Source organism: Ambystoma mexicanum, chromosome 4p (assembly GCF_040938575.1).
Source record: "Ambystoma mexicanum isolate Mex_15411 chromosome 4p, UKY_AmexF1_1, whole genome shotgun sequence".
Taxonomy (NCBI): Eukaryota; Metazoa; Chordata; class Amphibia; order Caudata; family Ambystomatidae; genus Ambystoma; species Ambystoma mexicanum.
The window spans coordinates 543,424,124-543,442,921 of NC_090927.1; the positions used below are offsets into that span (position 1 = coordinate 543,424,124).

Sequence of the window (18,798 nt, forward strand, 5' to 3'; positions counted from 1 at the left end):
TTAAAGTTGCATATGGTATGGCCTGTGGTGAAGAGTAAATGGGCAGATTGATGGACCATGCAGTACTGCTATGTCTCCATAATTGATTATTTTAGAACTTGTGCCAAAAATGCAAGTAGGCAACCATGGCACTATATGAACTAGTAAAGAACAATTGATAAAGATGTGGTGCAATTGGGGGTTTGACATGAAGGAAATTGGTCTTTATGCCATGAACACAGTAATAATGAATGCTTTCTTTTGATTATCTCGTTACAGAGTCACAGTGCACTCTATGTGGTGAGCCCGAAGGTAAGCCTCCTTCTTAATTCAATCTTTGTCTCATCTGTCAGCTGTCATGCTTGACCTGTTTGATTGGTCCCTGATCTACCTGCACCTTTACTCTGGCGACAGCAGAGGGAAAGTTGGATCCTCCCTAAAAAGTCCTACCAAATAAATAGCGCTATGCTCTCTTTGTCAGAAACAGTGCTGGGAAAAGTTACATTGAATTAAAATGGGTTGAAGAGTATACCCTCCAGCCAGAAGTCATACATTATAGACACAAGAGTCAACAGACTGAATATTTGAGTATTTGCATCAGTGTTCCGGGATATTTGGCTAATTAAATCTGTACACCCAGTGATCTGCAATACATCATTCTTTACATAAAGATTGTGTTTGTATATCTCAATGATTGAGTGATCTTGGATAGAAAAGTCAAAGAGATTGGATTATTAACAATTAATGTAAAAGTAAATTGGTCATCATTTTGGCCCCTGGTTATGGTCGTTAGTGAAATGGATCGTTCACCCCCAAGATGCAAACACGTTTCACAGTTGGCATTAATTTGAAACCTATATATCAATGACACCTTATGTTGCACTAGGTTTATGCTCAGTTTTCTGCAAAGGAACACAACTTTCTTTCTAAAATTAGGACTAGCGGAAAGAATGAGCTATGTGTCATTCTACACCAAGATAGTTGCTGACTATTGGCGCAACAATTATGGATTCATTCTGTAATACACGAACTTAGTATTACTTGCTGAAGAATTCAGTAGGATCTCAGCTGTACCTGCTGTGTGAACGTGTTGGATAATCCATTTTGCATTTATAATTGAGTGTGCTTAATTAATAAGGCATGTTATGCAAAGGCAGCTCAGGAAACATGCAAGAAGTTGGACATCCAATGCAGCTTGATCCATTTTCAGGAAGTCCATCCATCTCTGGGGGTAAGAGGCGACACACTTGCCTGGTTTTGCCTCACAGTGTTAACAGACATTCTCTAGAACATGGCTATGCATTATGACGCCCTCAAAATATTTTGGACTTCAACTCCCTGCATCTATAGCCACCATTGTCAGTAGTAAAGGATCAGAGGGGGTTTATTCCAGCTGTGTATGCTATCATCTTCTTTATTCACTGGATGCACCTTTAAATGTCTTTCTCCAAAATCCATTAAGTGAAGCCTCTTTCATGAAATCGTTTTCTCCAATACAACATATTTGATAGATTACAGTTTCTTCTTTCTCGCAGGAGCTACCACTGTGGATACTCTGTTTAAAATGAGATTCAAGCACTATTGGGATGGGTGATGGACTTACAGGAAGTAGATTTCTGTGTAATATGTTTACAACTGATTGTTTACAACCTTAGGGCAGATGTCAACATTGATAATACTGTGTTGTGAGGATGTTTTCGTGAGTTGGAGTCATTGAAATTTAATATCATTATTAGAAAGCATAGTAAAAAGACATCATTGTTCAAATGTAGCAACATTGTGCTGTTATCAACCTATTTGTGGCCACCCTACTATGTGGCTAATGTTTAGGGAGACGGTATACATTTCAATGAGCATGTTACCCTGGTGTAAAAAAATAATCTTATCTTCTCAGGAGAAAATATCTGATAGCTACTAATCCAAGTATATATGCAATACCTGCATGGAAAATAAAATATCCATTGTAACCAACATGTTTGTTCTTCTAACAATGACATTTGTTAATTATGGTTCAGCATGTGACTGTCCTCGGGGCAGGTATATGTACGACCTAATTTTCATAGGAAAAGATTGGCATGCCAGAAGGTAGAGGGTTATAAACATCTTTGGTTTCTCTCACATATGTAGATTGAGCAATTACAGGTAGGCACATACATCCATTATCAAATGCAGAGGATCCCTCACTGCTGAGCAACTGTGAAGGGATGATAGGTCTTCCGGGAAGGATTGCTAGCTTTGTGAGATGGTATGCAGTGCACACCTGCATGGAGTAATTGGGAATTGCACCTTCAGGAAATTCCTTTCGTTGTGTTGATTCCATCTTGCTCTAGACTGTATCATTAGCTTCTGATATATTATCACATGTGGTTCTTTAATAGCACGGCACAGAAGTTGTCTATTAATAACCTTGCAGTTGGCTACAATATCAATTGCAGCAACAAGGCCTCCCTTATTAGAAGGTTTGATCAAGATATGGTTGTATTTTGTAGGGACTCATTTTGTGTCTTGGTGATATTCGATTTGTAATCCTTGGCTATTTACTGGAGCGTGCTGTCCAGGCCATCAACACATGCAGTGCTGTTAAATTCAGACTTTGTTGTGTGCATCGTGACTCAATGTCCCAGTCTTAGAGTGATTAACATCACTTCATCTGGTAAAATACCAAGAAACCCAGATTTGATAGAGTCGTTTCTTCCACTTCTTCCTAGTTTATTGACCACATTGCATTGATGGTCTGGACATCTGCTTTGTTTGTGGAATCAGTAGTCATTGTAGTCAATGTTGAAAGAGTTGCACTTGCATTGCTTTGCTCTATTTCTGTAAATTGATTATTTTAATTTTTAATTACTGCTTTTGTTCATCTTCCTTACATTCAAATTCTCTTTCATTGATGTTTTGATTCTCTGATTATAGCTTTCTGTTTTTTGTTCTCTGTCTTTCATTGTCCTCCACCTCAACACAATCCCCATTATTGTTTTCCTTCTTCTGCTTTCCATGACATTTTTGCCCATCTTTTAAGCTCACCAAAGCCTCTGTATGTCTAAAAATGTACTCAGTTGGTATTCCTTGACCTTTCTCGTTATCACATGATGTATTCTTCGATAAGGACGGGCATTGCACTTCCCCCTCTGGGTGGCACAATTTTGATTTGTTCATCATTTGGCTCATCTGTTCAAATTTTTTGAAAAATGCATACAATTTGCTCGATTCATAATCGTGTTTGCAAGATTAAAATGCGTGTTCTTTGCATTTGCTTATAGCATATTGAGACTGAGGATAATCTGTTAAAATTGGTGTTTCATAACCTGAGCTTGCTTTGCATGTTCAGCTTGATATGTGGCTGTTGTTTTGCAAAGGTGCCCAGTACTTTCTCCTAGCAGTGTTTAAGGCACTGCCTCCATGGTTTCATCAGTCAGGGATCGAAATCCTGGTGGATCTGTTCAAGTTCATTATTTTCCTGCTGTAGGCTGTCTTCAGCCGATACATTGACTTAATTGATGTCAATTCCCCTGTGTGGTTTTGCAGCTTTCATTGGGCATCTCGCCAGTTGCATAATGTCAATTTCTGTTCATGAGAAAGCATTTTGTTTTGTGAGCGCTCTTTCAGAGGTGGCATGTCAGCATTGCGTAAAGCGGGTCAGTAATGCCAGTGTATGCATTAGCAACAATTGTGGGATGTGAGGTAGGCAGAACAGTCGTTGCCAGGTTACTGTATTTTTGGTATCATGCTAAAACTACAAACAACATAAACCTTGCAATGAAAAAACCGTGACATTTTCTCTTTGCCCTACTTTCCGGGTGGTGGTTGGGAGGGGGCGACTGGCCCACAGCTTCACAGCAGATTTTTCTGCAAGCTTTCCCAGGCTCAGCTAGTGGTAATACAGTTGAGCAACCACTGTCAACTCTTTAGATGACAATGGGATGGTTGTGGTACAATGTAACACACACAGAAGAGATATTGCCTACACTTCAATATGATGAAAATATACTTAGTTTTTTAAGAAGTAAGTTGCAGGAACAGGTGAATTGAGTACTTTTCTTTGGAAGCATCCGTTAGTGTCCATAGGCCATTATTCAACAAGTTAGTAACACTGCAAATATAGTGTTTTGAATAGGTCTCAATAGCATAGACCTCTATTCGCAATAGTAAAATGCTATCTTCCAAACTCTGAGTTGAACAGTTAAAGTTAAAATGAAAGTTCACCTTTGGCAGTGCTGGTCTCTGGTTCTTCCACAATGGCTTTGACCAGGTGCTGGAACAAGCAGGATGAAGACTGACCCACTGGAGGTGAAGAACCAGAGATTAGCTGAGTTATGACACAGTTGTGTTGTATGCTGTGTTGTTTGTTGTGGTATAGGCCCGGTAATGGCAGGTGCAGGTATGTTCCAAATTTGAAGTAGAAATTGACTCCGGAGAGTCCCAACAAAACGTGTACGGTCCTCAATAGTTCTTGGTAGTGTAACAATAGATTTGGGTGTCGTGCACAACCAGAATTCAGGGTTTTCGTGTCCACCTGACTCTTCATCGCATATAAGCACAGGGACGAGAAGAAAGGCTTCAATGAGGGTGGCGGTCCACTGAAGCTTTCAGCCAAGCTGTTCTCATTGGGTTGGGAGAATGGAACACTGAGACTTTTGTTCCCGCTGGTCTCACAAGATGTCCAGTACTGGCAGACCCCAGCAGAGCTTCACATAAGAGAGCTCATGGAAAGTTGCAACAGCAAGGCTTTGTCATGATCTTCTTGGGTTGGCAATTCTTATATTAGTTTGTGACTTGTGAAGGGCATAACAAAATGGTGAAGCATTCTCCCAACTAATATACAAACTTTAGAACAAGGCCCTGGGAGATGTGGGAAGGGAAGGCCAAAAAGATCCATAGGGCGAAAGGAGAATGAGGATACCCCAAGGTGCGGCCAGAGAAGCCTTAGACAGAGGTGCCCTACCAGAAATCATATTCCAGGGCAGTGTGTCAGAAAATATACTCCAGGGTGAGGTGTGAACTATCATAACCCAGAAGGGAATGTGAGAAGCAAAATCCTAACATAGGCTCCCAGAGAGATCATAACCCAAGATGGAGCGTTTGAGACTAAATGATTGAGATGGGTGAGGCCAAACTGGGGTGAGAACCCCAAAGATCAATCACATGATAGGGAGCATCGGAGAACCTCAAATAAGGCTGCTGGGTGGGGGAATCCAGGTAAAATACCTGGTGTGCACTAATGTGTCAGGAAGCAAACCAGACTGGTTCATAAACCAAAGTCTGAAACAAACTACCTGATAGATATTTGAGAGGAAGAGACTCGGCAGAGACTGTGATACAACCCAGAGACAGGGAGAAAGAGAAAAGAGACTTTTGGTATAGACTGAAACTCTGAGAAGATATCACGGCAGGGTCACAAGACATTCACCGCTTCTCTTTTTGGCGGAGGAAAAGCTTGTTGTGTTCCTTTTTCTTTTGTGTTCAAAGTGGAAGGGACATAACTCATGCTAAATTGGGTTTTCTGGATGGCCGCCTTAAATTGCTTTGTGGGACATCCTGACAAGCACCCTTTTAGATGTCTTTTCTCACCACACTAGGGAGAGATCAGGGTTTGAAACACTTAGTAATAAATACTTGTTGAAACAAAATGCCTGAGTGCCCATCTCCTGATTCTGAATCACCACAAGGAGTAAAGTGATAAGTAGTAGTTAAACCACCTACTCAGCCCCACACAACTACTTAACCAGAGGTAATCACAATCATAAAGGGTAAATATGCACAGACAGAAAGATATACCTCTTTCACCTTTTTTGTAGTGCAGGATGAGGGCAGGACATATCTTCAGGGGTGGTATGAGCTCATAACAGTAGAAACCCAACTACGTTATGTACAATGATTTCAAATAAAAATAATGTCCAATTAAGGTCCTATGAATATATCAACTTTTAGTCAAGTAATAAAATGAACTCACCTTACTAGAAACACTAGCAACATCCACCCCTGTTGAGAAAACACAGAAAATACAGACTGTTGTGGCAGAGTTCTCTGGGTAGATGGGCAGGGGTTTCCATAAAGAGTCTTGTAAGAAAAACGAAGAGATGATGGCTCAAAAGTTACTATGGTCACAAAATTGGCAGAGGAGGACAGGGCCTCTTCACAGTAACTTATTTCTTAGTCTTGAGTGCTTGACAGGATCAAGCCGGGCTTCTAGAGCTTTACAGTTTTCATACATAACAAGTCGTGCTGATCCAGTGTTGAGCCTGTGTCGAGTTGCAGTAGAGATGTGGTTCTGCATGGATAAAGTTGGTGAACAAGATGGTTAAAGTCTATGGGTCACAACGGGTATAAGTCAGCGATGGAAATAATGCTTCATCTGACTTGAGTTGGTGAGTGACACGATGGCTACCAGAAGGATAAATCAGCAATGGAGTTGGCTGGAGGCATGGTTCTGTTGTGTAGATGCACTGCATGGGATGCAATAAGTATGATGCTTCAACAGTGGTGATCCGGAACTCAAGTCGCGGCACACACTCCCTTTACTGTTGCCAAATGCTGTCAAGATGGCTTAAAGAAGAAGATCAAAGCTTGTGAAGTGCCAAAAGCAGCACCATGGGTCCTAATCAGCTCGAATGCCATTGAACACAGTTGAAGCAGCTGGTGACAGTTGAACAGGATTCCAGCTGCTCTTGGGATTCACGGTTGCTGGGAGTACCGAACATAGGAGCTACAGGACAAGGAGGTTAATTCTGCTGCACTCCCAGCCCAGGGACCTTGACTGGGACCTACAGGGGTTACTTCACCTCCAATGACTGGGTTTTGGTTCCAGTGCAGCCATAGCAAGGCTTTGGACCACATCACTCACCCCCAGTGTTCGGTGGGATGGTTAGAGTGATGAGCTTGCTTCTGCCTTGGATGCCTTCAGGCTTCACCTCCATGGAAGAGAACTGTTGTATAGACTCTATCCCCAATCGAGGTCCAGATTAATTATTTTTGGTCTTATGGAATTCAAGTGATCCAGATATGATTCAAAGAATGAGGGTTGCCCGTCTCCTTTTAAAGGCAAAATGTCACAAGGGATTGATAGAAAGCAAGCCTGCTGTAAGGCATCCAATCTCCAATGTTCTTACAAGTGCCCATAACCTTATGGCATCACACTCGGAGTGCATTGCCTGCATTCCCTCTCTGACTACTTGAACCCAAGCCCATTGGCTTGCCTGCTAGCATCAAAGAAGCTCTGGCGATCAGCAACCTGGTGTGAGGCAGGCTTTGTTTTGTAAGTGCTGACCCTGAAGCAACATTCACAGCAGACCTCCAAGGGGAAGTTACTATTCCTTGGGAGAGGGTGTGACACTTCTTGCTGAAGAATCCAAGGGGCAGCATTCTGGCTATTGTTCTGCATGGCAGCTGTGGAGACAGTAATCTTATACACTGATAAACATCAGTCCTTTCATAGTTAAGCCTTGATAACAGAGCTGACACAGGTGTGATATCAAATTGCTGTGGCTTTATACTTGTGTGTCATTAGCAGTCACCATGCCACAGCTAGGAATTGCTTACCTTTAAAGATGTATGTGCCACCAGACTATCTAAGGCCTACAATTATCAGAATTTAGAACAGGTTTGCAGACAGGTTAAAGTGCCACCTCTGCTTGCAGGGACATTTTGTCCCAGCAGCTGTCAGAGATGCACATGTGACATTTGAACCTGCTCTGTGCCACTGCAGAGCTTACACTTTAAATGTAATTAGACTGATTACAGTAAGGTACGTGTGCACTATCATTTTGGGCATGGGCAATTTTGAAAGGGAGGTCTGATTAACAGACCTCCCATTCAGAAACATAATTGCCAGATTCAATTAATGTGATCCAACCTTTACCAGGTGGCATTCTGCCACAACAAGACCAATTTCTTCACTACTCCGGGGCCATTGACTTCAAGAAAGAGCGTGCATTCCTTTTACACAACTAACCATCTTCCATGCAGTTCTTTATGGTCCAGTCCCTCTATATGTGAAACATCACATCAAATCTCATTTATTCACCTGCACTCATATACCTAGAAGACCTCAGTTCCCTCTGGTGATCATGCTTTACCCACAGGATAGGGTGTCAGCTATATGCCTTCCCTGGGTAGTCTTTCGTGCAGGTGATGAGTAGAGGTAAGGCCTGTCTTCTCAAGAATTGAGAACAATAAGGTTGGAATCCCCTTCTTCGTGGGCATCTGTGGATAAACCACAGAATCAATCAGAAATTATGCCTCACATTAATTCTATTTTAGCTCAATTTCGATCAAAATTAGAGGAAGGACCATTATCTACGAGGGAGGCTGGGATCAGGGGGTCAGTTTTGGTTAATCATATATTGACATTGATTTTTCTCAAATTCTTTATTAAATTACTACATATTTTTTAAAAGTCTGACACACATACATATCACATAATTTAAACATTTGATATACCTAAATACAGCCTCTTATTCTCGCTCAATTCCCATTGAGAACATAATACATATATCAAGAGGCCATCAACAAATATATGAGATACATAAACATAATACATATATCAAGAGGCCATCAACAAATATATGAGATACATAAAATGGACTCTTATGTAGTGCAAAAATCACATGTGCAAAGAATGCAACTAATGAGGAAGGCACAATAAATGTAATCACCTGTTTGATGATACCAACAAAGGTCAAAACGTCTATTCTCCACGAGTGAAAGTTATTCCACTAAAAAGACAACAATATTCAAGCAATAAAGAATTTCTGGTCTGTCTTCTCAAGAAGCCATTCTGCCTTCTGTAATGCCAGACAGCAGCAAGAGGGGTTGCCGGGAAGAGTGGTCCAAATGGTAGTAAAAAGCCCTCATAAAGGGATGAAAAAACCTCATAAGCCATTCTAAATTTGCCAGCTAGAGGCACATGGTAGACCCCCTACGGACAGTAGTATGTGTTGGTTTCGATTCTTGAAATTTGTGTCGGCCGCCCTATATGTGCATTTTCATTGTCCATGGTTGTTCCTGGACAAACTAAGAAGAATCTGCTTCGACCATATTTCTGAATATATTCAATAATTCAGTAGACCTTATATGACCTAGTAGTTGGTTCTACCAAATAATTCCATCAAGTACTATTTTTTTGCCTGCAAATCATGCACTGTTGTTGAAGTACCAGCCACAATGGCACTCATTAAACAGCCTCGGAGGAAAGAAAAGCTTCTTTATAGACAAGGAATGAAGGGTTAATACGTTAGAAATATAAATATCAAGCAGATAATACAGAGGGGAAAGCTGCTTGAACCAAAAGGATGGGAAGGGAGGAGGTAACGCGATTGGGTGGGGTGAGGCGCTGTCCATTATAGTCATGTGAGAGCCGCCTAGCCCCTAATAATTTGAGCCTTTTTTTAAGGGGCTTTGCAAACAAGCTCATAATACTTTTGTGTTTGCGAATAATAGACACATCTGTGAGACTGACCCTGGATTATAACCCTTCATGGTCCCATGTCTGCATGAACTCTCTGCTTTGTATTTTGTATGCCTCTTTGGTGCTCATGTTACCATACTGTAAAGTATGAATAATAGACTCATGAAAGCCTGACATGTGCTTGACTCTTATGCTGACCTACACTGGCGCAGGGCCGCACAAATACCCATTTCAACTCTGTTTAATGTAGTTACTTCAGAATGATGAAAGGCTAAATTGTTCCACACATTCCAGCCTGTGACCTGCAGGTTACACACACACTTTTCCACAGCAGGTACATAATCATATTGTATTGTCTAACTGCATAGTTTAATATGCTGTCTAATCTGTGTAACATTCAAAGGTGCACAGACTGTATCACTTTTACTAACCCTTTTACCCAGTCTCGCCCACACTGGCATTCCAATCAGCACATTTTCTGTTCCTGCAATGTTTGAGGTTATGCTTTTAACTATATGTTAGTTCAAATCAACCCAAACCACACCAACCTTCCACGCATCACTGTCAGAATCTGCATTTATAAAAAATTCAATTAACTGTTTTCCCCATGCCTACTTCCCGCAATATTGTCCCCATGCACCAGTATTATATAACAGAAGAGTCTTCCGCATATAGCCTTCCAAGCATTCATTGGCCACATCACATTCTCATTCGCAAAAATTATTCACTGATAGCTACTTAAATAAGATTTTTTTTTGTATGTGTTGGTTTGTTTTCTTTATTGATTTATAAAGCGCCCCACACCCTAAGGCATCTGGGCGCATTGTAAGACAGCTTAAGATAATGGTAGTTACATACAAAATAGAAGTGACAGTAGTTACAAACACAATAGTAATTGGAGAGCAAAAAAAAAGAGTACATAACAGCGCAAATGAGGTAGGGCAGAGGCAAGTTGACAATGGCAGTATGACAATAGTGATAAGGCAGATACAGAACAGGATTTAAATCATTTGAGAGATAAGTGCAATTTCACAAGAGAGGAGAGGTGGAGGGATTCTGATGCTTTAGGCGATCAGGTAGGTAGTGTCATTCATGGATAGCCATTTTTTGGTGTTGGACCTGGTGTGATTGTTTTACTTTACTTTGATGATTAACCGTAAACATTTGACTGTTTATATTTAATATCCCAACATATCTCATCAATAGGGTCAGGAGAAATTGCGGCCAGCAGAGTGAAATTGATCAAATTCGCCTTCAATTTCAATATTTCGCTGATTTGCCTTAATGGGGAGAATTTTGTTTTCCTGCACACTCTTCTGTGTTTCCCCAGTTTTTTCTGCAATTTCAGCCAAAAAGTGAGTCAAAACGTTAATGCCCCCCGAATTGGCCGACATGTAGTCAATACCTCTCAAAACAATGGAATTTCAGTCAGGGAAATGCTGAAATAGCCAATTTCACTATGGAGGTGAAATTGGAAAAGCGGGAAAGGGGGCAGATTTTGCACAGAGTTCACCAATTACTCTTTAGAGTAAATTCTGTCCGTTTCACATACTCCTACTTATGAACTTAAATGGCTGCAATGCCATCTGTCTTTAATTAACTTAGTTTATTTGCAAAACACATTTATCGTTATAAGATTGGTAGAAGCAAACCATTTCAGACTGAAGTGGGAGAATGGAAGACCAGGCTCCCGTCCTTCACCTCTCGCGCTTGGCCTAAAGGGTCACGACCCAGACATCCGCCACGAGAAGAGTTTGTCCATTTACCAGACGACCAGATACCCTGGTACAGGAACATACGGATGTGTCCATCTGCCTGCCCAGCAGCCCGCACTGGCCATGCCGACACCTGCGGCACAGACCAACTAGACTAAAATCTACACGTCGTTAGAGATGCCATGACGACCTAGACAACGGTAAGCACACCTGTGCAAATATACACACTGGACATTTCCGCAGCAACCTACACGAAGAATATACTCAGTGCTATGACGTAGGCGACAGGCATACTCACGGACGTGCATCTTTATTATTTTTTACATAGGCTTTCAGAATGCAGAAACGCAAGACGCGTCATGAACTCATCTACAAAGCTTGCTCACGCTTCTCTTAAAACCAGTTAGCACCATGAGAAATATAATGAAGACACGATACTGGTCATGGAACTATATGGTACTGTAACCTAAAGCACCTGTGCACCAGACGGACCCACTTATACACCAGGCCTAAGTAGGCCTCAAGCAAGAGCTCCCGTGGACATTAACAAAACAAGAGTCAGGTTGCTGATCCTGCAGAATGAGCCCGGCGAAGCAACCAGCCAAGGTCGCAATGTTGCAAACCCACATTCCAAGAACAAATCATCAAGGGCACGATGTTGCAACCTCGCACTCCGCACACCAACGTTAAAGTCACACCTGCAAATTAAACCAGACACACAGTGGAAAAACAATATTAATTGTGCAGAATTCTGCCTCAAACACGGTCCCACCTCACGTGACCAAGCCGAACCTGACGAGATGCCAAGCCCAGGAGAAAAGAGGCGTCTGGATCCCTCGTTACGAGACACAGGCAGATACACTTGAAAGGCTCAATGGACATTTGCGACAGTGGGAGCGGTCAGCCTCCAGCTATGAATAAATCCTCACATTGTCTGCACATACCCATAGTGAAACATTGTTGCAAATTGCAGGTACACCGAGATCTGGGAACAGCGGTGGTCCCAGGCTGGGAAGCTCACGGGCGCACCAATCAGAACATGGGGCTCTTATCACTGACGCCAGTAATATTAACCAATCCTTAGGAGTCTTCATGTAACAATTCTCATGTATCTAATTGTAGGGACAACCCAGATATATCACCTGACTAGCCCTCGACCACTAACATTGTTCTCTATACGTGTGCTATACTAACCCTACCACTCGAGCAACCAATTAAGAGTGGTAATAGGTTTTTTTGTTAACTTTCTAAAGTGACGCAAGTAGCGCGTCATAATACAGTAAAAAGGGCCTGCGAGCCCTACGATTGTGTGTGTGTCAGGACGGACGCGTACGATCCTTGACCCATCCCTGCCGTTTTTGTATAATAAACAGCAGAGTCACCTTGCTTCTTGCGTGTGTCTCATACTCTATCTCATCTGGGATATACGGGAGGAGTTGGGGCCTCCCTGCCCGGAGGTCTGCGGACGGGCCGGCCGACCCCGGCAGAATTTCCCCCCGACAAGTTGGAGGCACTGCTGAGATCTGTTTAAGATCCACCTTTTTATTTTTACTTTTTCCAGGCACTCCCATTGCAAGGAGGCCCGGCGGCGCGGCCCCCTCTGCCGTTGCCCCCTTCTGAGGACTACAGGACCTGCGGAGCTGCGAGAAGACCGGACAGCGCAATCCGGATATTGGCCCTCGGGAGCCGGTTGAGAAGTATCCCGCCCGCGGTCGGCGAGTGTCCAGACGTGGTCCAGACGAGGGGAGGTGGCGAGCCGCTTGGAGGGGTGCACGCAGTCGAGCGGCCCTGCATAGAGAGAACTTGGTGAGCATGACACGCACAACAAGCAATGCGAAATTGTGAGGGAGGGGGGAGGAAGTAAATAAGGGAGGAGGGAGGTGTTGTACAGGTGCGCGGCAAAGGTTTAACAACTTAGTGTTGGCAATGGAATGAATGGTAGTGAAACGAGTGCGAGAGCAGTCGGCTACGTCACGCGAAAGAGGGGGGCGGAGCACGAAAACATCACGTGCGGCAGCTCGTAGACACTGATTGGCCTAGGTTGCGACTACGTGTAAGAGTGGGTGTGTGTGGTTTCCTACGATTTGGCATTTATTGATCAATGAGTAGATGAGGATCCCTATTGTTCGAGCAAGAAACTCGATAGGTAGATGACGTTTCCCTGTAGGCGGTAGCTAAGCTAGTTACCCAATACGGAAGATAATTGGCTGGTTAAGCCCTCCTGTTGAGGGGCGTATCACACGCGAGGCGACGCAGCGTGCGCAGTCCGATTATATTATTGATTTGATTACCTTGTTCCAGGAGTGACAGGAAGACAGCTGTAGGGTTAGCGGGGGTAGATTGCAAGTGTATTTTGAACTTAAAGAACATATGAAGAATTTACCAGTAGCTCGAAGAGATCGGTGACGTCACCAGTAGGGCTTTAATAGGATATCACGAGCACAAGGCACATTGGTTTTGAGAGTGGTGGGGAAGAGAAATATGGTAAGGGAGCGGACACGGAGATAAACGGTAAATGAGTTGATCGGGGAAAGGAGAAGGGAGGAGGGGCGTGGCTGCGCACGGAGAACGCCGGCCACGGCAAGTGTAAAAGGGGGAGGAGAACGTGGAAACAGGACGACTGTATAAAAGCGTCATAAGGGGTACGCAGCCGCAGGGGGCTGCGTGCGCTTCGGCAGCAGGGGGCCGTATGGTTATTGTATAAAGAAAGGAAGATAGAAGGGAATATACAAATGTAAAACCTCATTTATTTATTTTTTTATTTTATAATTTTGTCAAAGGATTGTCGTAAATCCCCACACTTACGGGGCCAGGTAAACAATATAAGGTTGTATATTGTAAACTGCTAGTGAGATAAACTGCTACCAGATAGGGGAAGGGTAACAAATGGAGCGCTACTATGTCATACGGGACAGGGTCGGGAGGGTGGGGGAACACCCTCACTACCCCACTACAACACATATGCACCACACTGCCACCCCATAGGGAGAAACTAATTAAGTACAGCATAGAGTGGACCCAGGGGACGGATAACAAAATGTTAACACCATGGCCGCCTAATGGTAGCTTCGATCCATATGCCCAACATTCACTGCTAAACCATCTGCACAATACATACAAGGGGAAGAAGTTGGCAAGCCATGTGGAGGTGTTTAACTTATGGAGGATGTTCCAGGGGTCCAGACCAGGACCAAATGGAATGTTCACTATGGGGGAAACACCGGAAGAAAAAGAGATTAAAAAGGAAGGAGAGGATGGGAAAAAGGGGAGTGAAAGCACAAAGAACACGGGGTACGGAGGAGAGGGAGGAGAAAAGGTTGATAAATCAGATGACATAAAAAAGGAACCAAGCAACGAGATACCCATAACACCGGGAGTGAAAACAGAGGGAGGGGGTTGTACCCTTTGAGAGAATTAGCAGAAATAGAAGGACAGCTAAGGGCGGCTGAAGGATACTCGAACCCGGCATACAGCCCTCCACCATATGTGGCTCATAGGAAGATGACAGTGGGGGAGGGGAGGATTGGAGAAGAGCAGACTGTAGAGATAGGAAATGATGAGTGGGTAGCTGCACAGATATTATTAAAATTACGAGGTTCACTAACTGGGGAAGAGAGGGAGGTAGTAAAGAGAACAGACGAGGATAATGCCAGAGAGAGTGAAATGAGGGGGGAGGAGCTATTACGGCAAAAGGAAGAGATTTTGGAGGAAAGATTAGCAAAGCTAAGGGATGAGCAGAATGAATTGATCAAACAGCTCGAGAGGGAGGAAAGAGAGAGAGCGAGGAAAAGAAAAGAAGGCAAGAACGAATTGGAAAAATTAAGGGAACGAAATGAGGAGCAAAGGAGAGAAGCTGAAAGGGTAAAAGCAGCAGCAGACAGGGTATCAAGAGTAGTGCTGAGAGAGAAGAAGAGGGAAGAAGAAGAAAAAGAAAAGGAAATGGCAATATGGAAGAGGAGGTTACTATCAGAGACAGCTAAGAAATATGAAGAGGGGAAGGTAATAGAGAGTATAGTAGAAAGAGAAAGGGTGAAATGGGAAAGGAAGAAAGAGGATGAAAGGATATTGGAACAGATGAGCAATGAAGTGATGGAGGAATTGAAAAGGAAAAGGGAGGAAAATAGTAGGGAGATGGAGGAGAGAAGTGAAGGAGGAAGGGAAGAGAGGAGTAGGGAGAGTGAAAGATGGGGGGATGTATACAGAAGCAGAGAAGTAGCGACAACATCAGCACTAGGGGGAGAAGTTGGTAACAGAGGAAAAGGAGAAATAGACCTAATAGACTTACAAACAGTAACAATAAAAGGGAAAAAGACAGAGTGGGGGATGCCATTTATGAATGATTTTTGTAGTGAGGAGGAAGAAGGAGTGGAGAGGGAAGGAAGAAAAAGTGAAAGGGAAAGCTTAGATAAGCTATACCTCACTCGAACCAACATAGACTCACCATGGATCAGTAGGAGAAAGGGGGAGCTGGAGAGACGTGAGGAGGGAGAGCAAGGACTAGTGGAAAGACAAACCCATGAAACCCCACCATCCCCATCCCCATCACGCCCTCCCCAATCGCGCCCTACATGCTCAACCACCTCACGCTCGCTGCGCAGAATACAGCTCGCGCCCTTCATGGACGAACTGACACCCTATGCATGTCGGCTTAGAGACCTCCCTAGTCGCAGGCAGGACAGACTAATAAACATGCCCACATTAAATACAGGAAATAACGAAAGGAGGGGAAAGGATGGAGAAGAAGGAGTTAAGGGCAGGGGTAATAAGGACGAAATTGAAGAGGTAAAAGAAACGGAAGTAGAGGAGGGGTGTGAGGACTCGATATTATGGAACGTAAAGGGTGACACAAGACACAACTTAATGCCACTGTTGGAGAGAGGAGGGGTTAGACCACAGTATGTCCCTTGGAAGCATACGGATAAAGAAAATATAAAATGTAGGCTTCCATCACTAAGTGGAGGTGCGGGTAAGTGGATATATGAAATGGAAAAACACACCGCAGGACAGAAACTAGCAGTAGGAGATGTAAAGGGCCTGTTAATATCAATATTAGGGGATAGAGCGGATGACATTTGGAAGAGAGCGGGATTCCATGGGGTAACAATAACAAACACATCGCATGATGGGGCACCATTTGCGAACTGCAGACATGCACTATGGCAGGCATTAAGAGTACAGTACCCAGACACATCAGACATAGGAGCAATTACCTCCCGTAAGATGCGTGAGAATGAGGATCCTGTTGATTATATCCAGGATATCCAAGAGAAGTGGCGCATGGAAACTAGAGAACAATGGGATAAAACTCCAGCAATATTTTATCATATACTGGTACAAGGGCTCCCAGAAGGAGTTCAGAAACAACTAAAGAAAGTAGTGGGAATGGAAGCAAAACCATGGCCAGAAATACAACTGACCATAGTACATCACTGTAGGACATGGCAAGGAAAAATGAAACAAAAGGAAGAGGACAGGAAAACAGAGGAGGGTAAATTAGTGCAGAAAAAACTTACTAAATACACAATGGAAGGGGCACTAATAACTACGCCCACGCCAATGGCCCAAAGCCCCACACAAGTAGTGGCTGCACAAGATCCCGCTCAAATAGCACCTTCACAGACTATAACACAACAAGTGCCGCCACTGCCGCCACTGCAATTACACGCACCAAACATGGGAGTAGGGTACCCAATGCAAGGAGCTGGGTATTATAATTATAACAGGGGGAGAGGAGGATTTATGAGAGGGAGAGGATACGGATATAACACCCAACAGCAGGTGGGAAGACTTAGAAATTCCTACCCCACAGGGCAACCAGTGTACCAGGACAACACAGTGAGCTTCCCATGGCAAAGCAGGGAACCACCCGTGTGTTGGAGTTGTGGATTATTAGGACACATGTCACGCACGTGTAGGGTCAGGCCAGGAACACCAGCATGGAATGAACAGGTACACCCTAGGACCTCACAAGAACAGCAGGGTATACAACAACAGCAGACGTTGCAACAAGGAAGTGAACCACAACAACAAATAACACAACAACAGCCACAAACATATTCACTGCCACAACAACAAGTAGCGATACCACAACAACCCCAAACGCAACAAACACAATTGGGTAGGGTGACGGTCTTGGGACACAACCCTTACACAGGGAATGGCCAATCATTGTACCCTCAATAGGACAGCCCACAGACGGCCTTGGTGTGTCCCATCCTGTCAGTAACACCTAATAGTGCGGAGGAGCCACGCATAGAGGTAACGATAGGTGACAAAAAATTATCATTCCTTGTTGACACCGGGGCAACCCGGTCTTGCATAAGGGAAGGTAAATTTAAGATGTCAGGCGAAGCCATGAACACCCAAGGATTCTCTGGGGCTAAAGGGTTGGTTCCCTTTACTGATAACGTTCCCTTATCTATTGGAGATTATGATCTGTCAGTTCCACTTTTGTATTATAGTGCCTCACCAGTAAATATACTGGGGAGGGACATAATGAACAGGTTGAATATGACGATTTCCTTTACAGAGGACGGCATAATTTGCTCTACTCCAGGGATTAACATGCTCGCAGCACGACAGATTATGCAAGCATACTGTGGACAGACAGCGATTAGGGCGGAGCCAGTAGATGGCGAGCTATTCCAGTATGGAACAGACATGGCATTTGCATGGATGCCAGGGATAGAAGGGAAAATATGGAGGAGGCCAGCAGCCTATATGTTCCGACCAGAAACACCTGTTAATGAACCAGAGGGAAAGGTGGTTGTAATGGACATTGAGAGCATTATTGCAACAGCTGATTATATTGCTGTGCACGCCCAAGATAAAGAAGGGAGAGTATGGAGGGCAGTGATAGCACTAGCAGAAGGATGTAGGCTGACCCAGGTGTCAGATGAGGAGCTGTTCGCAGAAGAAAAGGAGGAAGGTGAAATGGTGTTCATGATGAGTGTAGGAATATGGCTAAGAGTGGCTCACAAACAAGTAGCACAGAAAATTGCGATGGCGCTTGAGGCACCCGCATGCACCCCAGTCCCCTTCTTTAAGGAGGATATGTCAAAGGTGCCCAAATCATTGTGGACTGTTAGCCCTTATGATGTGGGATGCATAAAAAGCATAGGGGGAGTAAGGATAAAATTAAAAAAAGGTGCCATACTACCCAGAGTGAAACAGTACCCACTGTCAAAAGAGGCAGATGAGGGGATATATGAAACCATAACGGCCCTTATAAACAATGGCATATTGGTCCCCTCAGAATCACCATGTAACACGGCTGTGTACCCAGTGCGCAAGGCAAAAGGGGGGCCTTGGCGCTTCATACAGGACCTCAGGCCCTTGAACAACATAGTAGAAGCAGAATATCCAGTAACAGCAAACCCAGCCACAATATTGTGTGGCATTCCAGCGGAAGCGTCACGATTTACAGTGATCGACCTTAAAAATGCTTTTTTCTGAATACCATTACACCCAGACTCACAAGATTTGACAAGCTTCACTTACCGAAATACAAAATGGAAACATACCAGATTGCCACAGGGGTATTGCGAATCACCCTCAATTTTCAATAGAGTAATACAGATGGATTTGGGTAACGTTGAAGTGGAAAGCACAGTGTTACAGTATGTGGATGACTTAATAATTTGCAGTACAAACGAAAGTAAATGCAGAGAGGACTCCTTAAAGATGTTGACAATATTGGCT

General features: G+C 43.7%; 1 protein-coding gene across 2 annotated transcripts in view; it reads left to right on the forward strand.

Moving 5' to 3' along the window:
* DLGAP2 (DLG associated protein 2) overlaps window positions 1-18,798 on the forward strand; it is a 2,662,056-nt gene that overhangs the window by 611,429 nt on the left and 2,031,829 nt on the right. For both annotated transcript variants that reach the window (XM_069606086.1, XM_069606087.1), the window contains exon 2: window positions 259-291. The gene's annotated coding sequence lies outside the window, so the exon portion shown is untranslated. The remainder of the gene's footprint in view (window positions 1-258; window positions 292-18,798) is intronic.